At 39.1% G+C, this 26,118-nt stretch overlaps 1 protein-coding gene across 24 annotated transcripts in view; it reads left to right on the top strand.

Moving 5' to 3' along the window:
* The window catches only part of LOC311441013 (uncharacterized protein), a 291,658-nt gene that overhangs the window by 20,593 nt on the left and 244,947 nt on the right, over positions 1-26,118 (top strand). The window contains exon 2 of one of the 24 annotated variants that reach the window (XR_014695737.1): positions 19,483-19,674. The exons of 21 other annotated variants lie outside the window; for them this stretch is intronic. The gene's annotated coding sequence lies outside the window, so the exon portion shown is untranslated. Of the gene's footprint in view, positions 1-9,081; positions 9,138-19,466; positions 19,675-26,118 lie in introns of all 24 variants that reach the window. 2 more of the 24 variants (XR_014695738.1, XR_014695739.1) reach the window with 2 other exon arrangements.

Below are 26,118 nucleotides of genomic sequence, written 5' to 3'. Positions count from 1 at the left end.
ATGAAAACCCTCTCTTTCCTACACACAGCAACAAGGTATATCTCCTCAATGTGATTTGAACATGTTGTTGAAAAAATGATCATATATGCGCTGTATTGTAGAAGACTGAAGTTTCAGTATAAAGTGACAGTTAAGAATACATTGTGGGCTGAAACCTTGTTGATTCAAGTACAGCATTAACCAGTGCTAGTGATCTCAAACGTGTTTACTTGCAGTCAGCAGATCTTTTCATTAGTCAATTAGTATTCATTGTCAATCACTGTCTTTTCATCTCAAGGGATTATCAGATCTATTCTACTAAGAAAATATACCCCTTTAGTGAAAATTTGTTGATTACTTTAGTTGACAACTAAGCAGCTGATAGCTTTTGTCACTTGTGCCTAAGCAATGAATCTCCACTAGCTATTTCCTCTGTTGTGCCACAACAGGAACTGCAAATGAGTACAAATTAAGTAATAATTACTGTTGCTTTAACTCTTGGGTTGAAACTACTTGTGGTTTATTTTTGTACAGATCTCCAAACTGCTTAGCTAAAAAGGCATTTACAGTGTTTGTTGTATTACTGTGAAGGATAGCCTGCCAAGGGCTATTATGATAAAACAAATGACAGTGACTCTGTTTTGCCAACAGGATATTAGACCATTAACCTTTTCCTTCAGCACATTCCACAGTCACTGTCTGAATGGAAGATGGGGATGGTGTTGGGGTTGAAAAGCTTTAGAATTAACTTTCTCCCTTGACTGGCTTCTCTTTACTTAAAGGACCCTAAGCACACATCTTCCTCAGATATATCTTACACAGGACCCTCCTTCATCTTCCTATCTCCTTCAGTTTCTTTGGTAATGAGCAGAATTTTAGCATTAAAACAATGTCTTTGTAGTATCATTCAAGGAGAAGTCTTTGTTGTCATACATCTTAATAATTTATCATGCTTTTGATAAGAATTCTAGAAGATCAGTAGATGAGAATAAACAGGCTCAGGAAGACAGCCCTTTGATGCCCATGTTGTTAATTTTGCAGCAACAGAATTGGTCATCTGTCATTGTAATTTAAGTTGCGTAGTTGCAAGACAATTTTGGCAAAGTTACTACTGTTAAATTTTTACAAAATAACTGTATATTAATTAAGCAGCATAAAACAGAAAAACCCGTAGAGTGTGGACGCCATGAAACAAGTCTTTGCACAGGGCTTTCTGGATACATTTTTTTTTTCCTGCTATTGGTAGGGAACATGATGGAAGAACAGCATCCCAGCAGCAGCTCCTGGGGAAAGAAATGCCTGCAGGTGTTCCAGAAACCAAGCAGCCTCTGGGAATGGTGCATCATCTACTTTGTCAGTGGTGTTTAAAAAAAAATAAATAAAAAAAATCAATCCTGGTTCTTCATTCCCTCTGGTATGCTTCTTACCAGAAGCGACATCACAACTGAGTAATCTGAAAATGGGGAGATGGAGAGTACAAAACCTAGCTTACATCAAGTCTGTGCTCAAGTGCAATTAGAACAGCAAAAATGGCTGCTGGATGTTGATTAAAGTCTACGTCTGCCATATTGCCTTACTCTTCTTACTGCAGAATGCTAGGTACTGGCTGAGAATCCATTTGGGAAAGAGTAGACAATTGTAACTGAGGGTATAAAACCACGGAATTACTGAATATTTCAGGGAACTTGAAGAAATGAAACCAAAATTCCCAGGATTAATCTTTTGAGAAGTTTAACTTTTTTTGGAGAATAAGGAAAAGGAGAAGAGTGCAAAAAATGATTATTTTCTATAAGAGGAAGTTAGAGATTAGGTTCTGGACTAAGATACAGTGATAGAAGCCAGGAATCACATTAAAAAATGAATGGGATTGCAACTAAGAATGAAATCTAACCTTGTGGTTGTGTTGACTTGGTCCCACTTTTAGAGTTATGTTTACTCTTAAAGAAGTAAATGTTCAAGTAATTTTGTCATCATTTGTCTGGACAAGCTCTGCTTTGATCTGTAGATCTGTATCTAGGTACACCCTCGTGTGATGTTTGATTACTTTTGACTACATCCCCCACTCAGATCAGTTTATTGCCCGAAGGCAGGGGAAACCTTGCCTACAAACCTATTTCTCTATTTCTGTGTAATCCAAGTCCCTGTTCCAAGAGCACTGATTGCTTGCTAACATTTTTAGTATGAGGACAGCAATAAAGACAGAGCTATTATGGAGGAAATGGAACCAAGCACAGCTAAGAAAAAAGCTAATTAAAAATGAAGGGGATGAGAAGCCTAGAAGATGTAATGTCCCTGAAAAACATTGTGATCCTAGAACAAAGGGTATCTTCTGAAAAGTTTCTTAAAAGCATTGTCAACATAAGTTCCTTCTTTTTTTTTGTAGAGATTTTTGTTTTGGGTATCTCATAAAATTGCTGGTCACTGTGTAATTGTTGTTGGCTCTTCTTGTCCATCTGGCTGTTTCTCTTCAAAATGATTCTATTTTCCCGTAGCGCAGCTACATGGATTGCCTTTGTTGCATTCTCTAAGAACTCTTCCCCAGTGCTGAACCAGGGTTGAAGCTATCCATTATGGAAAAAACACAATGTAGCTTCACAAATAGCATTACTGAAGAGGCACTTTGCATGATTTCAAGTACCCACTTTACTAACATATGACTATTCTCAAGAGTAATAAGGGCCACATTTGATTCTTGATACCACAATGAACAATTCAAGGGCCAGGGTCTAGACTTAGTTGCATTAGGGTAAATGTAGAATAACTCCAAAGAATTCAGTCATTGTTGCAGCTTTGTATTGGGGGAAAGGGGATCAAAATGCGTTTCTCTGTACTGCAGATATGGTTCTTGCAGGCCCAATGCATTGACTATGTTTGTTAAACACTTACTTTACCAGAAGAAATAAGTATTTAGCAGTACAGAAATGAAGGTGGGATTTAGAAATTTCTTTGCAAATATCCATATTTTTGTCAATTTACAGTTTTTTTTCTATTTTTTTTTTTTCTATAACACTATTGCTTGCAGCTTCCAATTTTATTTAGGGAAAGTGATAGTAAAGGAGTGATATCTTTCAGTGTTTTTATAGTAACAGTTATGGTAATTTAAGAAAATTTTCACGTTAGTCATTGTGTTAAAGTAATTTGAAAAAATTACAGTAAGATGAAAAAAAATCTCTGCTGATCACAGCTGATTTATCAGCAGTGGAAACCTGGGCTTTCATCACCGTTAGTGTAACAGGCCTCTTGGTATACCAGCCTTGTTACTTCACAAATAGATCACGACAGACTTTTTGAAAAGACTGAGAAACCTAAGTCAGGAAATATCAACCCATATATTTAGTTTTGGGGCACTCATGACTGAGCCCCCTCAGATGGGGCCAGAGCTGGACCAATCCTTCTGGAGTCTCTGTCTGGTGAGCTGACTCCTGTCTTCAGACAGTCAAGCTATTCTCCCCCAGAAGTGCATTATTAATCTTTACTTATTAGTTGTTACCTCCCCAGCAGTGCTTGTAGTGTTCTTCAATTACAGGCCTTGATTTTCCTCACAGCCTTCCTCCACATGTGATATATATGTTTTAATGAAGAGGACTTAAGAAAAAGATCAAGGATATTTTTCCAAAATCATGCAGGAGTCTGTGCCTTTTTTATTATTTTTATTCTTCAAACCCTTCAGGAGCCTAGGATCTGTTGTTTTGATGATGTTGTGGAGGCATGCTTCTGGTGTATACCCTTGAGGGAGGGCCCTTGAGATGTATGGTGCTGCCATGTTGTGCCTGCTTCGCCTGCCTTTCAGGGGCTGGCCTGCCTCTCCTCTCCCTCCTGTCTCAGTGTGGGAAGGAAGATTTGGTTGTCTTAAGCTGAAAAGATGTCACTTCCTTGCCCTCAGTGTTTTAGCGACTTTAATGAACCTAGCTGATATAGGAAAAGTGCTGGGGCTAGCTGAGAGGGGAGAGGTGGCTGTGGAGTTGCCCCTGAGATACTGAGGTGGCATGTGCGGCTGTGCACTCAGCCAGGAGCTTTGCTGAGGAAGAATGAGGTTCCCCCTCACCTCAGCCCTGGGAACACATAGGCCTCATCACCACAGAAACTGCTGAACCACGCGGGCTGCCCAGCTCAGAAGTGCTTTCAGCCCAGGTGGCTTCACTCAGGCACGGGGCCAGTTTCTGGGCCATGCAGCATCTGCTGGAGAACACTTTGTGGAACCGCCTCTGTCTTGACCCCATTTTCTAGAGGGGTGTGATGGGGGGTGGCCATGCGGCAAAGAGCGTGGAAGGGAACCACTAGCCCAGAAATCCAGGAAAGGGCTCTGAGGACATGCCCAGGAAGAGAACTGCTGCTGGCCTGAGCCCTCTGTCCTGAAGGTACGAAGCAGCTGCCTCTCCACTGTAAGTGCCTGCCTCTGGGTTGATCCAAGTGTCCTTGCCTGTAGAATTTAATCTAGTCACAGGCTCAAGCTCTGAACCCATGTCTGTGTCTCAGTGGACAGAAGGATTAGCTTTGTCTGTCCCATTTAGCAGGCTGAATTCAGAAACCCCTCCAGGAGGCTGGCATGCGGTGGGCCCAGCCGCCTGTGAGGAAGCAGACTCATAAGCGAGAGGAGTGTGTGTCCACAAAGAGCCTTTCACACCTACACAGAGAGCAGCAGGGAAGGAGGAACAGGAGCAGCCTGTCGAAAAGTTAAAGCTTAAAACATCCATAACAGGGGAGTGGGAGTGAATACTGTTTAATCTGAGTTTTACCACTCTCAGGAGAGATGAGTGGAGGAGTGAGGAAAGTACATCATGACATCCTGTAACATGGCAGAGAAAATTATTTTTTTTTACTGCAATATTGCTGAGGAGCAGTAGATATTGACTTGAGCTCAGTTGTAGCCAAGTGCAGTACAAACACAGCCGAGCACCTGTGAACCCCCTTGAATTGGGGCTGTTTATGTAAGCTGGGGAGTATAGACCCCTTCTTTTTTATTTTGACAAGCTGGCTTTCTTGCAAATCAAACAAGATTGTTTCCATGAAAATGGGAAAGAAATGCTTGTTGTTTGTTTGTTTGTTTGTTTGTTTTTTCAAGCAGTACCTTACTTGCCCTGTCTTCTCCAAATATGTGTACTACATGTATGCTCAAGGGGGTCAGTGTCCTTTTTCTATGTTAATTTACCCAATGGGCTTATCTGAGGCTTCTGTGTACTTACGGCAAATAATTGAACGAAGCATTCTCTGAGAATCAGAGAGTTTATAACTTGATACAGATCCCAGTATTATGTACAGCTATTCAAAATGTGACAGTTTTTGATGCAGAAAGCATTAGTATGTATAGTTACATATATATTTCTTATAATACAACAATAGCAATTTATTGCTGCCTTTCCCATAATGACTGGTGCAAAGGGGGGATGAAAATAGGGTCAATTTCACCCAATCTTTGTTCTGAATGACATTTTAAATGTCATTACAGAATTAAATATATGGTTCTCTATGCAGTTTGAAGTATAGCAGGCTATCCACACTGGGCAGGCCGTCACATAAAAATAGTTCTTCATGTCTAAAATGCAGTGTGTTCCCCTTATACAGCTTGCAGCTTCCAGTGTTAGTGATGATGTAATTGCTCAGTTGTTTCCTGCTGTGTGGAGTTGATTTGCCCTGTGGGGTTTCCATGAATGACTTTTGTTGAGGATTTTGTGAAGATCTAACAAAGGTGTTTGATTTGGTATAGATAATCTTTATGAGCTTAGAGAGCAGAACACCCATACTACACTAGTGCTTATAGTACATGTTTCCTCGTGGAGTCTGGTAACTGTTAATAGCTTCTTATTCACAGTCCATTTGCTATATGTGAGGGCTTTGGTAGATACCATTTTACAGAACGTATTAGGAAATTACCTGACAAAAATATCAGCTCTTGAAAGATTCTTACATCTAGCATCCGTAACTACCTTCTTTGTAAGGTATTCATTGTTTTATTGGCTAATTGGGAATTTTGCTGCCTTCCAGTATTGTTTCCAAGAAGAAAACATAACTTCATGTAGCTGAAAATATCATGCTGTTAAATGTTATATGTAATGACTCCTACTATCTGGAAACTTCTGAGTGTCTGTGCATGGTGTGGTGTTGAGGGACAGAAGTGTATGAATTATACCACCTTGAGACAGATATACCTCTACCTCTCAGTCTCTCGGAAGGCTGTGAAACTTTTCATGGAACGTACGAAAAGCACAAAATAAATGTTATAGGCAATTCTTTCTCCCTTGCTGTATGCAATTTCTCTAGCATCAGAACAAATGTTTGCACTTGCTCCTCGGGATATGGTAGATCTGTTGACACAGTCTTTCTCAGACTGAGGTCAGTTCAGTCTGCTTCTGTGCAAGTGGAGGTGCAGGAGGTCTCTTCGTGCTGTGAGCCAAATGGAAGCTAGGCGTTTGGGCTGCCTGATGCCACATATATCTTTTTAGCTCAGACCTGGTGCTGCACTGACTGCAGCCCCCAGGCTTCTGCTCATTTTGGAGTGCAGGCAGAGTACATTGTGAGTGTGGAAAGTATTTGTATAGAGTCACTGCTATATAAGTGAAACAGATCTGAAAAGACCTGGAAGGCATACTCTGTCTCAGCTGGGATGCTCAGCTGATAGAGTGTTGCTTTGATTCCCTTTCCAGCTCTGAACTTGAATGATAGTGAAATTTGGGCAGGACATTGTACTTGTGTTTCTGTTTCCATTCATACTCTTTAAGGGCCTTCTTTTCTAATGAGTCTTCTGTTCTAAAAGAACAGTCTGTCTCAGTGATCAGACATCAGTGATGCTGCACTGTGCATTAGGTGCCTTAGCCTTTGTCCTGGTAAGGCCCCTGGTGCACTGCTGCAGCCTGCTTTGCACCTGCAGCCTTCTTTGTACGTTTCCCTGAGCTGCTGTGGCAGAGTTTTCCCTTTGTTCTTGTGCTGCCTTTTTGCTGGCTGTGTGCCTGCAAACTCCATTGCTGGTGGCTGTCTGGTTTAATGGGAAGTGAATGACCACAGACAGCAAAAGGCTCGTCTCTCTGACCTTCACCTCCCACTCCCCTGCTGCTGGCAGTTGGCTGTAGGATTTGATTTACAGCACGGGGCCTAGATGACGTGTGAAGACTAAAAGTAAAAAATTTAAAAAAATTAGCCTGTGCAGCACCTGTCCTGGTTAACATGTGCTCCAGTCAGTGCAAGCAGCATTGTAAGCAGGAACAACGTGTCGGGAGTTTGAGAAGGTCCTGATAAAAACAGGGTGGTTACTGGGGAGGGAGGAGTGGGCAACCTGCTACACTCATGACGATGCCCAGGGTAGGATGCTTGTCTTCTCTTCCCATCTGGCCATGGTAGAGATGTTTGTTAGTTTCTCTTTTCTTTCAATCTTTTTTTTTTTTTTTTTTTCCTAAGATCTTTTGACCATTAGAGTCAATGTATGCTATTAGCTATAGATCCTGCTAATAAATGTTTTTGTGTGAACTTCTCTCAACATCGTTTCTGCAACAACTAGTGTGTTAGGACCTGATATCAGTTAGTCTTCAGTTATGGTGGTAATGCAGTAATATAATATCAGAGAGCTCATTTGTAAAGGCTTGTCAGGAGTCACTGTAGCACCATATAACCTCTTCTAGAAGGAGGGGAGACATGAGAATTTTACTAATAAACTGAAGAGGAAAACCTGCTACTCATGTTCATTTATAGTTAGGCTGCTCGGCCAGTATACAATTCAGAGCAATAAGCTTTCAGCTTCCATGTAACTATGCACAGCAGGTCATCTTCTTGGTCTGGCTGGATTTAGATGAGAAAGAAGATTCTTGTCTGTAATCCAAAGAATGCTCCATGGACCAGATTTTTAAAAGGAAAAGTCAATATCCACAATGTGAGCCAGACTTGCTTCAAAAAAATTCTCATCTCCAGTTTAGGCTGTAAAACCAAGTGATCATATTCCGGAGAGAGCTCAGTGGCATGTGCAGCACTGTCAGGGCAGCTGGGTGGGAGATGCTTGTGCTGATCTAGCCCTCGCAGAAATGTCTAAATGCAACCTTGGCATGCTGAAAAACTGCCCACAGCTGAGGGTGCCAAGCCCTTGAAAACAGACCCTTAGGCTCCTGTCAAAGTCTGGTCTTGCATCTGTTAGATCTGAAAGTGCTGGGAGTGAGCTCTTGCTGTGCAGATTTGCGTTCCTTGCTGAATTCATTAACAATTGGTTATCACACTGTTATTATGCTGTGTACGTTAGAAGCATAAATACATTTGGGGAGCAAGAAAACTATTATTAATCCATTAACACACTATTACAAATCTTTGGAGCTCTCTGTAGCATTCATGTTTTGTTTGAAGCATCTATGTCACAACAAATAGTTCAGTTGATGTTCAGAGGAACCTTTCTTCTCATCAGCAGAGCAGACTTTGCTAAGACAGTGGCTGTTCCACACCTTTCCATTTTGTTGAACTTCAGCAAAGTTTAAGAAATAACCAGTTAGAAGTAGATTGCACCTGAGAGCATTAAAAAAAATAAAAAAATAATAAAAAAAATCCAGTCCCTAGTTTAATTTCTGGTGAAGTTGATTTAAAAACTGCTCAGAACCCCCTTTCAGCTTCAGCATGTTGTGAGGTCACTGCCGGGTACAAGGTTTCTCTGCAGTGTGTGGTCTGCCCGATTTATTATATTTAACTTAATTTGTTACTTCATTTGTAACCACAAAAATTCTGGGATATCACAAAGAGTTCCTAAGAACAAATGCCTGCACTGGGGGGAATGCAGACAAGCTAATAGCTTAGCAGTTGTCAAGCACAAGTCATCGATGTGAGAATAAGGATGAGCTCTATAATCAATTATTTCTTCAACATTTTCCAGAATGAAGACCCACTTATGTAGACAGAGGGTTTGTTCCATACATACAGATTGTAAAACACTCAGTGTTAAAACAGTCAGTCTGGCTGAAAGAGCCCAACCCATGTGTGCAATTGTGGCTATTAATGATACACTTAACTCCTTGTTATAAATAATCTGTGGTTTTGCTAAAATGGAGTTTTAACTCATTAGAAACCATAACACACTTTCAACCTGTACTTTCAAGACTTTAGTTACAATCTTTCAAAACTTTTAATTTCATTCTGTAGGCTTTTATTACGCTGACAGACAATTCAGATGTAAACCATCACATACTGCTTATAAGGTATGCATTACCTCTTTGTTTCCGTTACATTGTTGAAGACTTGGCCTGAACGTAGCCAGTGCAGTGTGCCTGTAAGTGTGGAAAAAGGGGGTGACTTGGTTACTTAGCAGCATGCCTGGCTCTGCTTAGCACTTGGAAAGCCTTTTTTCTCAGAACCTCAGGTACTTTGCAAATGCTGGTCAGTGTTATTAACTCTCTTTTACACCAATGAATATGGCAGAGGTTAACAATGACCTTTTTTCTAAAGTAACTTCTGCAGTTTGAATACCTTAGTTTTGCTGTAAGTGATTGAAAAATGACCTTTTCCAGGAAATTCCATACAGTTTTATGCTCTTGCCTGCAAGTTGATGCATTTCTGGGTCTTATCTGGGTCTTGGGCTAATCTTCCTATGCGAGTAGGTCACTATTTAAAAGTTTGCATAGGTTATCACTGCTGGGGATTACTTGTAAAAGTCCTGTTCCTGTTTTTTTTTTTTTTTTTTTTTTTTTTTTTTTTAATAAATTAATTATTATTATCATTATTATTATTTTTTAGAAGCAGGTTAGCAAGAAGCTACGTCTTAGTTTACAGGCAGCAAAATATGAAGAAAAACTAAAAAGGGTAGTGTGGATTGGGTGTTACACAAAGATAAGAGATTCACATGCTATTGTGGGTTTAATGTTGACATAACCCAGGGCACTTGCAGAAGGCAGTGCAATTCCTGGAGTGCAGCACAGCTTCAGGCTTTCATTGACCTAGCACAGAATAATCAGTAAATCCATGTGGTGTCTTTTCAAAAAGAGAAAACAAGAAGTGAAGGAAACCTAAATACCAATCAAAACAGAAGCAGAAGTGTTTCTGACAGGCAAGAAACAAACCCATGATTTCATTCATAATCAGCCTTGGAAATGAGAGGATCTAATCCCAGGGCTTGCCTTGCTTGTTACGGTGATTGATTTCAAATGCAAACATACGTTTTCTCTGCCACTGCCTTTACATATAATTTTGGTGTCCCCACCAAAATGTTACTATGGCACTGTATTGTTCTTTGCGCAGTAATTCAGGAGACCTTTTTGAGGGATACCACCATGGCAACTTCTTGGATTTACTTTTGCATTTCATAGCATTCCCATACCATTCCCAACTTTTTTTCCCAGGTGGTTACACCTAGGTTGGAGAAACATCTTCTATGACTTATAGAGTAGGTTGTGTTTGACTTACAGCCTTTTTGTAGTATTTTAGTCACTTAAAAATAAAATGGCCATTGTTTCATATATAAAAACCCTGCATCAAATTGTTTCTAGTTGACAATTTTAGAGGACATTGACAAATCCTTGTATGGTGTGTCCTGACTCGTTTTCACTGCTTCAGGGGAATGGGGTGGGGAGAAAATGGAGAGAGGAGGAAGAAAATGTACATGCAGCTGCAGTTATCCCTGTCCTGAGGAGCAGGTTTGAGGGATGTGGAATTCTGCAGACACCTGTGGCAACAGGGGATATTTCTCTTATACTCAAGGTTAGTAGGCACACAAAGCGCTTTTGTGCGGGAGACAAGGACACCAGTGAAATGGGGAATAACAATAGGTGTTGTCAGATGATATTAGGGTGTATCTGCACCGGTGCCTTGCTGTGCAACATGTTGTCTCTACATCTGAATCCTTGTCACGTCCACACGTGCAGATCTGCACAGCACGCTACGGAGTTCCAGGGGGTTTGTGAAACGGGCTTGCTCATACTGGTTCCTCAAGTGCTGCGCTGTTCTGAAGGCTCTTGAACTTCTGTCACTTATACACTTCACTAGTGGAAACATGACTATACCTGCATAACAATTCATTTGTAAAAAAATGTTTATAAAGGCATGCTCACTATTTCCCTATAGGTATTTCAGGAACCTGGGCTTACTATTTCACCTGTAAACTATTAAGTGAAGAAAGACTTTCTGAAAAAGCTTTTCAACACCACTTTAAAATAGGCAAAATAGCTCCTATTGGTGCAATCGTAGTGTTAAACAGTATTTAACAAGGCATCTTTTACTAAAATCAGCGGGCTGCTGTCTGGAGAAAAATGTAACAAGAGTGTAATGGAAAACAAAGTGATTCAAACAAATGTAAACTGCATCTTAGCTATGAATCTGGCCGTAGGCAGTTTGGCACCAGTTTGCACCCTTGGAGAGCAGCTGCATTGCGGAGGAGCAGCTCTCTGATGGGAGGGTGGCTTCACAAGCCTCTTCAAGGCTCTGCTGCAGCACTGCCAAGGGAGGTGCCTCTGCCCAGGGGCAGCTGCAGAATCGCATCTGTCTTGGTCAAGCAGGAGCCACCTGCTTCTGTACCACCGCTGTTGGTTCCTGGTGGAAATGTCGGCTTCTCCTCTGTGGTGGAGAGGCTGCAGGCTAATTGTGATTCTAGACCTGGAGGGATTGACTGGGCAGTGAATCTAGTCAATCTAGTCTTGTATTCTTATTTATTTATTTATTTATTTTTGATCAGCACAGTGAAGTTGTAATTCTTTTCACTAGGTCAGATAAGTTGATGATTGTGGAGCCACAAGCACATCATCAAAACATTTGGTGTAACAACTTGTTTTTAGCCAGCATCCCTGAGGTTGTATAAACTTACAAATTCAAGCAATAAGAAATGGTTTGGGAGCAACAGTTAGATAGGATAAAAGGGTGATAAAGTCATGCCTGTAAATAAAATAAAAAATAATAAAAAAAAAAAATCCCACTATCCCATTTGCCTGGGAATTTGGGTTGTTCTTACAGCTCCCCAAGAGGGTGAAGCAACTCATATTCAATTTTTGGTGGTAATGACCTTGCATGGCTTCCTGTTCACTGGCATTGTTTAGGACTCCTGCTGCTTTCCTAAGGATCCAAACATGACTTGTACTCAGAAACTTTTGTGACACAAGTTTTACACTGATGGTGTAATTCTACAGAAAGGGTGTTTTTGGAAAGGTGGCTGACTATGGGCTGGAAAAAATGGCTGGTCCCAGACTCCCCAGAGCAGCTTGCTTTCCTTAGACAGGACAGGATGGAAGCACACAAAGCAGCAAATACTAACTTTTTTTTTTTTGAAGTGCTACTGGCTATATTAAAACTTCAAATGCTTACAGTGGCCCCATTTTAGCCACTTAACCATGTTTTTTCCTGTGGTTATTATTTGTTGACATTATTTTCATGTACATCAGAAATGCTCTGCCAAGAAAACTGTATGCAGAAATAATTCTGACAGAATAAAGAGAATAGATTGAGAATATGTATAGCTGTAAACATCTACACATCCCAAATTAGCTATTATCATAGAACATGCTGATTAATTAAGCTAGTCTGCTTTGCCTGCTGTACAATTACTTGATGGAAATATTGCAAAATAGAGACTCAAACTATAAAGAGCACTGAAAAACAAATGAAAAAACATTCAGCTATTGGAAAGTATAGATGTAACTTGAAGCACATTTAAGCCTTCTCACTGGATGCATGCCTTAGGAGTCATTTACCCATTTAAATGCTTTACTAAATCATGGTCTAAAGCTCTCTAGCTACCTAGAGATAAGAGTAAAAATAAAAATAAGTACAAATGAAGCATTTTATGAAGTAAATACATTAAAAAAAAAAAAAAGGAGAAAAAAAAAAAAGAAAAAGTAGGATGTCTTCCTGGGGATTAATGGATTAATTCAAGGCCACTGGCTCTACTCATCTGGGAAGAAGTTCATGAACTTTGGTTGTCACCCACCTCTTTCAGATGAGAAGTAAACTTGTGTTCCTGGACAGCATGTGAAGCTGTTAGAGAACTCGTGTTGCTTTTTGTAAGTGAAGAGGTGGTGTTCTGCTCTGTGAAACAGTAGGGTGGATTCTTAGCCAATTAAGACCAGCCTAAATCTTGCATTCTGCAGGTCTGAATTTCCCTTCGTAAATTCAAACTGTACAAGGGCTGATATCTGTTTTGGGTGACTAATAATAATTCTAATTAACAGGTGCTATTCTTATTTATTGTAAAACAGTTTACTAGATTTTATATATAAATTAAATTTGACTTTGACAAGCTATTACTGATACCAGTGAAAAAAAAGAAGCAGGTTGTTCTCAACTATCTAATTTCTTGATGCTGTGAAAAATGTCTTAAAAATATATATATATTTTTTAAAAAAAGCCTAATCAGAATACTTTCCGCAAGTATTTTTTCCTTATGAAACACTCAATAGCCAGAAAATTCTGGCTGAAATCAGCACAAAAAATTAGATTGTTGTCAACCAGAGGAGAGTGGCTGCCAGAAATATTTAAAGCAGGTATTGATTGAGATACCGTCTTACAGTCTTGGCAGCTAGATGACTTTTACACAGAACAAGGAAAGCCAAGAGGCTAAATCCTCCAAAGAGGAGGGTGTTCAAAAACCTGCCCAGGCTCATGACCCAAGAGCAGTCTCTTCAGGGTACTTCTGAGTGAAATAGTCTATTATTGATTCAACAGGCTTTCTCACTTTCCTTGTCTTTAGTTTCCTCTCTGTTGTCCTTCAGTTCAGTCATTTTGGGCTTTTCAGAAAATCTCAGAGAGGAAGCATCTGATCTCTTGCTTTGCAATTGCTGTTATTCCCAGGCAGCACACCTTGTTAAAGTGCTAAGAAGCTGGAGAACACAGGAGTAATTTAAGGATGAAGAACATCAAAAGAATATTGCTTACTTAAAGTACATATTGATACTGTTCAATTTTGTATATGTGTATGGGAGTATTTTTATTTGTATGTGTATAAATAGTATTGTTACAAAGCTTAAAATGCTTCCAAATGTACTAGCAAGGCAGATTTTCAATGAAACCAGAGAATTCTGAGTAGCAGAGGTGCACAGCTGAGGTCACTCTAGCCAACTTCTGTACTGTTCTTGTTAGTAGGACTACAAACAGCCTTTTGCATAGTTCGGGGATTAACCCAAGAGGAGGAGCACTAGTAATGCAGTGTGCAAAAATGCTGTTTTCCTATAAAGTGTCTATAGCAAGTCTGCCTTATGATTTTTTTTTTTTATTTTTTTTTTTTTTTTTAAGTCACCAGAAACTTAGGCTGTCCACTAACGAACTGTTTTCTAGTGTCTTTTTCTTTTGTGGAACAGATCTATTCATTGGGGAGTTTATTCATTGAGATCAGAGCCTTAAGGATTTATACAAGTTTTCAGGAGTTTGTCACCCGATGTTTGCAAACACTTGGTTTTTGGAATGGAGAAAACTGAGGCAAACCAAATGTTGAATGACTACTAAAACACATGATCGATTCTTATTTTTTTCTGAAGGACAGAGTCCCAAAATAGCAAGAATGGGATACACATGGGGAAAAAAATGAGGAGCACTGGAAGAGTTTGGAAGAGATGGGTGGTGAAGGAATGTAGTTTACAACAGCCTTTTTCTGTGTGTGATCAGTTGTGTTATCAATTCAAGCATTTAAGGATATATAGTTTATATTTACCTCTTAGCACTGGGCTCAGGAGAGAAGACATAGTATTTCATTTGGTGTTTTAGTCACTCAATTCATTTTCAGCTTCTTTCTGTTTTCATTAGAAGACTTCTATTTTAATACAGGTTTCTGGAAATATGTAACCTTTTTAATCTTTAAATTTCACCTTAAGTTGTCCATACAAAACAAAGGCCTTTGAAGCCTTGCATTAGAACAGGTTGGTCACATCTAGCTTCCACCTATAGCAGTGCATCTTTGCCCAGCATAGGTTATTCTTTGAGCAGTTGAGGTAAAGACCGAAACAGATTTATAAGGGCTTGGCTTGAACCTACTCAGCCTAGGCCTTTTCCTAGTTGCCGGTCTCATTCTTTCCTAGGCCTCAGCACTTTTCTGTCCCACCTTTTCTTATAGGACTAGCCTTCACAAAGGCTGTGAAATAAGCTGTAAGATTTTAATACCACCTCTGGCTGTTTCTGAATGGTTGAAAGGTAAGGGGTCATGCAGGGCAGAACAGAAGCCTCTACTTCCAGCCAAAAGTGTTATTTCCCTCAGACAGGGAATTGCTGACCAGGAGTGGTTAAAGTGCCTTATTGTCTAAATGTGATGATTCCAAGGTGATAGAGTTGCTAATGAGCTTTGTTTTTCTTATAATTTAGGTAAATTCTCTATACTGGGTTATATCCTATAAGATTGTAATTCAATTTCTTTTTTAATAATCTAAATAGCTGGCCCTATCTGCTGGACTCTAACATGCTTAATGATATGGTCCAAGACCCAGAGATCTTACAATGTAAGACAAATAATGTGTTTGGATTCAATCCATAAAGATGAAAGGTTCAGTAGATTTACTACAGCTGATCTGCCTTAAATTCCTGTGCTGCTTCCTAAATTCCTTAGAATTGAGAGTTTGCATGCTGTATAGCAAACTCTTTAGAATGATTTCCAGAATGTAATATAGCAAGTTAATTATATATATTCATTTCTTTTTGGGTGATTTGCTACTGGCTGCTTATTGATCTGTGATGAAAAAGTATTATGGAAAGAAATTTATGTGCCCATAAACTTGATGACAATAGTGATAAACAGGATTTGCATGCAGGTATAGCTACTGCTTACATTCTCAGCAGAAAGATTATATTGCTTCACTCCATATGATTGGAATTGAGAAATAAAGCACTTCACCTTTTAGATTCATGTTTAGTGCACCTGTACATGTGTGCATGTATGGAAATATACTCATCGTATATTAGAGATGTTTAGATCCTTCATTCACATTTAGTAAATGTAATGTGCATCTTGGCACACTGGGCCTGGCAGTTCAGTTTCATGCTACTGAAATACTTTCCATACAGAAAGTGGCCCTGTTTTTCAGACTTCTTGTATCCAGTGCATGGGGCATTAACTCCAGTGGGCTACATCCTTTCCCAGTTTTTCAAAGTTTCACAGCTGGTTCATATGCGTATATTTTATTATGGGGTTGAGATATCATAAATTGCATTTTGATTGAGGCTATTAGCTCAGAGTATTTGGGTCAGTACTGCTGACAAATGGGCATTAGTTGTTTGAAACGAATGTAGGTGCTCATGGTACTTTAACAGCTCCCTACAAATCTGGAGGATCAGAGAGAGGCCTTTCTGTGGAAACCTCGTGGGTGAGGGCTCTGGGGCTCAGCCAAACATAACATGGTATCAGCAGGGGTTATCATTTGGCTGAGTTTCTTTGTTTAAAGTAGAAGTCAAGTAGAAATCAGTGACATAATAACCTTGTGATCCATCCTCTTGATGTTAATCATCCTCACAGTACATTAAACAGTCAATTTTATCTGTGCATCAATCTTCCACAAAATGATGGGAAAAACAACATCATAGTAAGAAGGCCCAGCATAATAATTAATATGCAGTATTAAATCTCTCATAAGTGGAGAGTAAGAAAAAGAAAGCTCAGTCATTACATTGGATTTAATTTGCCGAGGGAAACAGCCTTCACACCTGAGCCACAGTCACAGCTTGGTTTTCTCTCAATTAAATCCATGCTTGTCTAAAGCAATGAGGCTTTGGAGGACAAGATCAGGGCACATGCTAATGAAATTCCCTGCAGTACAAGGACATTACGCAGAAACTATTACAAGGCAGGAACCACATAATCTGTATTTAAAATTCTCTCTAAAGCAATGAATATAAGATCTTGGTGAACATTAGGTGTAGACCATGCTATTAATAATCGGAGTGGTTTTGTCAAAGTAAAACTTTCGAAAGTATACAAGTACGTTGGTAGCATGTTTGATTTTAGGAATGAATAATCAAGACAAAAAATTTAAAAATATTCAAAATATTTCTTCTCAAGGTATGGCATTAAAATATAGATTTCTTCTATATAATATTACTACTCAAGGATCCTTATCATAAGATATATATTTTTACACCTATCTTTTTGAAATCCAATGTAATGATAAAAAGTTGCTGCTTATTCCTACTCAGAAGATCCATTTTGAATTCGTCCCTGTATGCACTCTATCTTTGGCCAAATTAAGCTGTAGCACTATGAACTACTGCAATGCTCCTCTACTAATTAGTTGTTTTTGCCAGACCATTAGAATTTCTGGCGCTGTCATGTAACTCCCAGAGAATCTCAAGTTGGGGCTTCTAGAAAGTTGTTGGTAGCTTATCTTTGATTACTTATCTTTTACTGGATCTATGCCTTGGAAGCATGACGAGCAATTGCATTCAGAAAGACTTTGTGAAACAATCACAGAATGTTCTTCAATTTTCTACTCAAATATGACAAAAGCTTTTGGGAACTTTTCAAGGTTTTTTTGTATGTACACACTTATAAGCAAATACCCCTATTAAATAAAACATTAGTTCCATACCACAAGGATATGAGTTTGTACATTTTCTTCCCTGAATCTTCCTTCAATGAAAGGGATTTGAACTATTTCCAGTCATTCTGAAGTAACCTGTTTCTACCATGCTTTAGCAAATCAGAGGTACAGACAGAAGACAAAACCTATTAAAAAAAAAATAAAAATCTTGAGTAGCTTAAGTTAGTTGTTAATGAAAATGCTTTCATTTGCTTTCAGTACGCTATTTCTGAGCTTTTCTTTTTAAGCCCAAGTCATAAATCTTGAAGTTTGACAAAAAAGGAGAAACAGTCAGTAAATTCATAACTCTAGAAATCCCACCCCAATTCTTACTCTCTTTATACCAGTTTCACTCCAAGTATTTTACTTCAGTTGAAATAAAATAGTCACATAACTAACTGATCAGAAACAGGGCACCCATTTTGAGAATGTTTCTGTGGGAACTGTTGAATTAAAAATATTAGAGATGGAAAGAGGGTGTTAAGAAGTCAATCAGTTTGTCTTTCCTCTCCTGCTATCTCTACGTTTCTCTTCATTCTGTCTAGTTTTACACAGGGGGTCTAGATGACCTAGTACTTCTTCTAACTTTCTCAGGCTATTTTGCCAATTTGTATCACATTCTTAATTTGACCCAATCTGTATGGATCATATTGTATGGATATGTCACATTCAAGTCACAGAATCACAGAATTTTCTAGGTTGGAAGAGACCTCAAGATCATCGAGTCCAACCTCTGACCTAACACTAACAGTCCCCACTAAACCATATCCCTAAGCTCTACATCTAAACGTCTTTTGAAGACTTCCAGGGATGGTGACTCCACCACTTCCCTGGGCAGCCTGTTCCAATGCCTCACAACCCTTTCAGTGAAGAAGTTCTTCCTAACATCTAACCTAAAACTCCCCTGGCTCAACTTAAGCCCATTCCCCCTTGTCCTGTCACCAGGCATGTGGGAGAACAGGCCAACCCCCACCTCGCTACAGCCTCCCTTGAGGTACCCATAGAGAGCGATAAGGTCGCCCCTGAGCCTCCTCTTCTCCAGGCTGAACAAGCCCAGCTCCCTCAGCCGCTCCTCGTAGGACTTGTTCTCCAGGCCCCTCACCAGCTTCGTCGCCCTTCTCTGCACCCGCTCAAGCACCTCCATGTCCTTCTTGTAGCGAGGGGCCCAAAACTGAACACAGTACTCGAGGTGCGGCCTCACCAGAGCTGAGTACAGGGGGACGATCACCTCCCTAGCCCTGCTGGTCACACTGTTCCTGATACAAGCCAGGATGCCGTTGGCCTCCTGGCACTGCAACTTTTTCTCTATTCTAGGTGTCTATACAAATAACAAAAATCTTACCATCTGAGCATAGTCATTAGGCTCCTATTAATAAGCTTTGAATTTCAAAATAATGAACTGGATTTGAAACAGGAAACAAAACTCTAAAGAAAAGATAGGAAAAAAGATTGAAAGAACAACACCATATGTTGATAATCACTTAGGATTACATCCCTGAAACATGCTGAGGTACTCCTGCCATGAACAGTGCTTAACTGTGCTATTCAGAGACGTGCTATTAAATTATTTTAAGAAGTTCCCAACTAGTAATTTAGAGGTTTGGTGTTTTTGTTTTCTGTTTTGTTTTTGTGAAAGCACTTTTTTTTTTTTTTTTTTTTACTTTGATCTGTCTAGTCTCATTAGTCATCAAGAAATGGACTGTCTATTAACTCTGTGCTTTTGATACTGTATTTCTGTATAAAGTCCAAAGTAGCAGTGGTCTCTTCTTTACTCTGTTCTTTCAGGTATACAATCCTACTACTTTTTCCTCCATTTTCATCTGTATGATTTTCTGACGCTACCACTTTTCATATTTCTTTAGCATTGACTGATTCAGATAATTTCAAATGTAAATGGTCTGCTACTCTCTTCTGGTTTTAAAGACCCTTTCATAACCCCACTGTTGAAAAAATCACAGTGACAGAGGAAAAGTGAAAATTATAAATTCTTTAGGCTGTGAAATATGCACAAGTCAGTCTCAGAATATTTATATAGCTATTTATGTATTTACATAGCCATGGTGTTTTTTAGGACATCATGTCTGTGCCTCGTCAGTGGAATTGCCTTGAATCTCCCAGCAGCATTGGTAATTATCTTCAGTATACCCCTGAAAAAGAACCTGTATGGAATAAAGAACTAATAACGTCAGGGGCCTTGGGAATTCTGAAACTGATGGATATGGCAGCAGTCCATACATGACTCTGCAGGTTTAAATATGCAAAGGTAAGCAAAGTAAGAGATAAGAGAAAATTGGCAAAAACAAAGAGAATGTATTAGTCTCAAATAATGGAATGCTTGTAGTGTAAATTGATTTAATGATTACATTTAAAAAGCAAGAAATGAATTAACTCCTTTCTAACCCAAACTACAGAATAAGACTCAGAGAGCTACAGTCCCTCTAAGTCAGACAATGAAAAGCTAAAAAAGGAAGGCTCTGTAAAGAATTTTTCAAGTATGTATAAGTAAAAGAAAGACTAGTAATAGTGCTAATTCAAAAAGAAAAAGCCAAAAGTTTCATATTAAGTCTTAAAAATTACCTTAAAATCTATAATGAATACAAGAATAGAAGAGCAGTAATAATATGATATTAATGCAAGGTAGCATTACTGGTCACAACAAAAAATAGGAAAAATTCAGAGAAACAGATTAGTGCAAAACGTTAAGTATCTTCATCTTAAAATTTGATACGAAAATAGTTAGCATGTTTCTTCTGTATTCAGTTTTTCCCATGTGATGCATAAATGTTGCGATAATACAAGTCATTATTCGTGAATTCACCCTGATCAGAATTGCCCTGAGGGGAATCTGAGTGAAGGAAATAAAGGCACCTTATACCCATTCAGATTTGGACTTCAGTAACAGCACCTAACTGTGACAGCCACCCCAAGCAGGGCTGGAAGTAAAGAATTTGTAAGGAGTGGTAGTGTGGGCGTGTATATGAGGGAATCAGACTGGGAATGTGCAGAAGCAACAGCAGCATCAGTGGATTGTGGAGGATCTGAAGCAGAAGATGGCCAAAGACTATATTGACTGTGACTTAATTAAGATTTTTGAAAACTCTGCTACATAGATTAAGGTAGAAGATGAGAGCTTGGTGGAAATAATTTAAGTTGCTGAGTTAATAACAGAAAGGTGTCGTTTTTACTAAAATTTACAGCACAACTGACTTTAATTTCTTTAATGAGCTAAATAAAACACATGGTATATTTGAAGGTGCTTTTTCTTTTTATGCAAAATAAAGCCCAGATTTCTGGGGCTAGGGGTCAGGGGTGAGTGAAACTAAAAAGTTACTCTTAATGAAACTTCACTTTTCAAAAAGTGAACCAAGAGACTGCTTTCTTTTTCCTAGTGGGACTGCAAGGACAACTGTCCTCCAACCTGTCTCCGTTTGTAAAAGAAATGAGAGAAGAGGGCTTGTCAAGCTGGTAATTAAGCCTGCTTCACACTGTGTGGTTCAAAATGCAAAGCTAAAGCAAACCAGAGAGAGAGGATCCCTCTGCTGCACCTATTGAGCTGGAGAGAATGAATTTCTTTGAGTGTTCTGTTATCTCAAAGGAAGGATTGCTTCACAGAATAACCTGAATAAAATTCCAATAATTACAAATGCTCACTGGTTTATAAACAAGTTCTTATAGTTGGACTAAGGAATGCTGAAAACAAATTTCCGTTTAGAAAGTCTTAAAGGGCAGGGACAGAAAGCAGGTCCCATGCTCACTGCAGTCTTCCAAACTAGTATTTATGGCTGGGACTTAAGGGAGAGTTCAAGGCAAATTCACTCAGGGGTAGCTAGTTGTGTTTTGCTATTGCAATTTTCAAATGAGATATTTAAGCATTAAATACACTGCCTAACTGTATTAGCCAAAAATGTAAAAAAAAAAAAAAAAAAAAAAAAAAAAAAAATCTCTAAAACCAGCAAACAATGCCCTGTTGTGAATGAAAAAAATCCCCTAAACTGTTACCAAAATTTGCCTATGGGTGTAATGCTTACAGGTACTCCTCTAAGGCTTCCACAGTGAGGAGCTGAAATGAACAGGGCATAGAGTGATCACTTTTGAAGAAGTACCAAAGCAAGGTTTTTCTAACAAAAAAGTTTCTGTATTCTGAAAGGAATGTTGTTTTTGAAACTAGTCATAGACAATTAGAGATAATAAGTTTGTTGCACAGATTAGAATAAAAAACTGGTGATGTCATGTTAGTAAGCTTGCAAAATAAGCTTGTAAGCAGTAGTGGAGGCAGGTATAAACTTCAGTAATGATCATTTTGGTGACAGTCAGTACACGTGACAGGTCAGGACATGTATGGTCTGGTTGTGTGACTGCATGGCCAAGGCATTGCACCATGAAACACAGTGTGGGGATGTGCAAATACATAGCAAACAAACTGATGGAAAGGACATAAACTGGAACTTGATGGTAATTTAAAATGTGGATAATGTAATTATTGTTAAGAAAGGACTGGTCAACACAGTTGGTCATAGCCGACAGGAAAGCATACAATATGTATTGCACTGTATAGAGACACAAGCTTTTTCCCAGACGTTGGTGCTGGGCTGTTAGGTGGACAGAGACCCTACAGTATAAACTCTGCTTGCCTATTTGAGCTACTGATTGCTGCAAAGCCTCAGGCCACTATCAAGAGGGAGTTTCAAAAAAATAAAATCAGTAGCATGTAATATGTAAATAAAATAATTCTCACTACAGCATATTGTGGGTGATAAATATGATGGACCAGTCTCGTGGAATTAAACATCTCCTATGGACTATTAGAGCTGGAGATAATCCTTGGAGCCCAGGAAGGAGAGATTGGCTGGTGGATGATCTAGGTCCTGATGTGAAAGAGAGAGCCCCAAAAGAGAAATGCCCAGGTATGTCTGGGATGACAGATGAGGGGTGGAAGGGAAGAACTATGCTTTTGCAGGATTAGGTATCAGCTAGTTAGATCTTGCTGTTTTGTACACAGACTTTCTCTATTACATTACTCGTTAGAGCTCAGACACTAAATGAATTATATAGCCTTGCCAGATATGTTGCTTTGAAATGCATTTCTGAGTAGAGAGAGAGTTCTTACTGAGAAAAGAGCAATGGTTACAGCAGCAGATGTGGAATTATTTTCACAGGAGCTTTCTGACTTGGTACAAGTAGGAAGCCAGCCCAGAGAAAAAGGTGTCAGAGTGACTGGAAATTGAGAGGACCTGACTGTTCAAAACCAATTGAAGTGATTTTAGGGAGAGGGTGGCTCTCAGCTAGAGGATAGCTGGTGCCACCAGGACTTTATTAAATTTGCCAAAATACTTTCTGATATTTGATCTTGATAGCTGTATGCAGTGGTAGCATAACAAAACAGATTTAAGAGTACAAATAGAAAACTTTCAAGGTATCAAGTTGCAATATGTCATGACTTGTTACAATGAGAACTGAAATTCCATAGACTTTTGTTATTTTATCAATACTTCAATGCATTTCAGAGTAGTTTGGTATTGGTGTGTCTGCTTAATGGGAATTTCACCAGCTTTTCCCCAAACTTAGAGTGCTGCAGCCCTGTCTGACTGCAAAGAGATGCATGGGAATATGTACTGTATTCAGTTTCGGGCCCCTCACTACAAGAAGGACATCAAGGCCCTGGAGTGTGTCCAGAGGAGGGCTACGAAGCAGGTGAAGGTTCTGGAACACAAGTCCTGTGAGGGGCGGCTGAGGGTGGTTAGTCTGGAGGAGGTTAAGGGGAGACCTTATTGCTCTGTACAACTACCTGAAAGGAAGGTGTGGGGAGCTGGGGGTCAGCCTCTTCTCACAGGTAACTAGTGGCAGGACAAGAGGGAATGGCCTCAAGTTGCACCAGGGGAGGTTCAGGTTGGAAATTTCAAAACCAAATTATTTTTCAGGTTTGGCCTTCTGAAGTTCTAGACAGGAGTAAATAAATATCTGATTGATTGTCAAGTATATGTTAGTTACTGAATATGGACAAAACGGTGCTATATCTAGTCATTTGGCCCACATCCAGTAAAATCTTATTTTATCCAGATTTTTACTATATACTTGCTAAATTAATCTCTGTGAAAGCCACCAACTGGAAGGAGCAGTAGAAGCAGTACATGGGGGAGGTATGCTACAACATATGCTCTGGTTCTGCCCTTGAATAGGACAGTTCTGAAAACAAATTATATAATGTGTTGACAGAAAACTGTAATCCCTGAGGTAAATTTGGCTTCAGAAAATATTCTCGAAGAATCATTTGACAGATCCTTGGAGAACAAGGATATGGTAAGAATGTTATGTGACACTGAGTGGATTTGAATCTATCCAATCTTTTTAACAAGTCTAAAGGATCTGTGATTTATAGTGGATACAGGGCAGGTAATACAATATTTGATTAATTTTAGTGGGAAAATAGAGATTCTGAACCTACAGAATTATGTTCTAACACATTCATTTTTGATCCAACATCTAGCATAAAGGGTCCAATTCTGCTGAGAGTCCTGCTGAGAATTTGGTCAAATTTAGCTCTCAGCTGAACTGCCAGAAATCCAAGAACAACTATTTCAGTGAAGTCTATGTGGAGTTGCACGAAAATTACTGATAGAACCTGACTCAGTCAAGTATTACTAAGTGGTGTGTATTTTATAAATGACTGGTATGAAACTTGCCATTTCCTCATTGATGTCTGCTGGAAAGATAACAGAAGTGGAGAGTGTGTGGCTCTGGGGCTTGGCTCGTGCTTCAGTGGAATGCTTTTAGGGGTTCTTCATGGGAGTTTTAAAGACAGTGCAGTTTCAACAATGAAAGCTTAATACTGTAATTTTGGTACTAGCTGGATTCTAATAAAACAGAAAGCGTGTAGCTCTTACGTTTTAAAACCATTGTTATGTAACTGTAAATACAGTAGTATGTAAAACTCAAAGAATACCATTTAACTCCTAAATTCATTTGCTTGAGACCATTATTACCACAAGGTCACTGTCATGGCTGGTGTGCCAGAACAAGTCATGTGCACGCTTAATATCTGACTGAAGTACAATTGCCATGGTAAATTTAATGGAGAGAGAGGCCTGGAGAGGAACTTGGGTTACATGAGCTTTGAGTATTTCCATTGTGGGAAGAGGTATTACACCTCCCGGTGAATTTATACAGTCTTAAGGGCTTTGTGGCACTTGGGAATAGTCATTAGTGGTCTGTGGAGAAGGTGAGACTGTTCTGGAGAGGCCCAAAGGGTGGGTGGAGGAATACAACATGATGAAGGAAAGGCCAGACCCATTTCTTCAGGCATTAATGCACGTGGAGGGAACTGGATATGAACAACCAAAGAACTGTGGTGCTGAAAGGTGAGAAGATGCAGGTTGTCTCTGGAGAACTGAAAGTTAAGTTTAAACTGCTTGTTTAAAAACTGTACCCTGAATTTCCACATTTGTCTGTCTTCCCCCATTTTCTTATTAAACCACCTCACATCTTTTTTTTTTTTTTTTTCTTTTTTCTTTTTTCCCCTCACAGTTATGCCTGTAATCTCTGTCTAGAAATGAAAAGTAAGTGGAAATACTTTCTGACTCCTGCATGATTACAAGTAGTCTTGACTTGGTGTTGATCTTCACCTAGTTCAGTTAGATTCAGATTAAATTTGTACTGTGTAGGTTGAATCAAAGTTTTAAGCATGTGAAGTTTAATATGCACATAGGCAATGGTTTAGCAAAACATGCTGGTACACATAACTTGTAAAATTTAGTGGCCCTCTTTCAACCAGCTTCAACCAGCTGTTGCCCCAGTGGTACCCTGCCCTCTTCCAGCAAAGAGGGCAGAAGTTCCTGCTCTTGGTGCTGCTCAAGGAATGGGTATCAGGAAGTACATTTGGAGCTACAGGATTGTCATACTTTCTCCACTGTCACCACACATATATGACCATATCACAAGTATGACAATTCATCCATTTGTCCCAGGGACTCTGGAAATGTTGAGGTGGTATTTTTGCCCTGGTATCCAGCTGTACTAGTAGAACAGCAAGATTGTCTGTCATACCAACAAAAAAAAAAAAAAAAAAAAAAAAAAAATCCCTTTTTGCTTCAAGAAATTGATTCTGTGTCTTTGTTAAATACTAGAACTTTTTTTTTTTTTTTTTTTTTTTTTTTTTTTTTTTTTGACAGATCTTTTTCTTCCTTTCAGTATTCTGTTCTTATCTGCAAAATGTTTCTACTCTGCATTTGTGAGCTCTTTTATGACACTCATTTGGTCCTTGCAGGGAAATCTTTTTACCTGCACAAACTCAAAGCAAGTCAAAGGCCACCTTGAGGAGACTAGGGTGGATGAAGTTGTGGAATAACAATATCATGCTCAGAATAATGATACCTCTTCTACTTTCAATAGAAATGAGAGGTACTTCTCTGCAATGCAGAATTTTCATTCTGCTCACATTCTTTATTCTATTGATTCCAGTGCTCAAATCCTGTTTTATTGAAGGTATCCTCCCTACCAACTGCAAAATGTCAACACAGTTTACAAAATATTGCATCTTTTCTGTCACCGAATTTTATTCAATTAGATGTATAACATCAACAAACATTAAAAACTCCAGAGCTTTCCAGAGGAAATAATGCAGTATAGTTTTTAATTATTTTTACTGTCCAAGGTCTTCATTCAAATGAGGCAGAGTAAGACAACTGCCACTGACAGACAGATTTTTCAGCAG

The sequence above is a fragment of the Aythya ferina genome (assembly GCF_964211825.1).
Source record: "Aythya ferina genome assembly, chromosome: 8".
Taxonomy (NCBI): Eukaryota; Metazoa; Chordata; class Aves; order Anseriformes; family Anatidae; genus Aythya; species Aythya ferina.
This window is presented reverse-complemented; position numbering and strand designations above follow the sequence as displayed.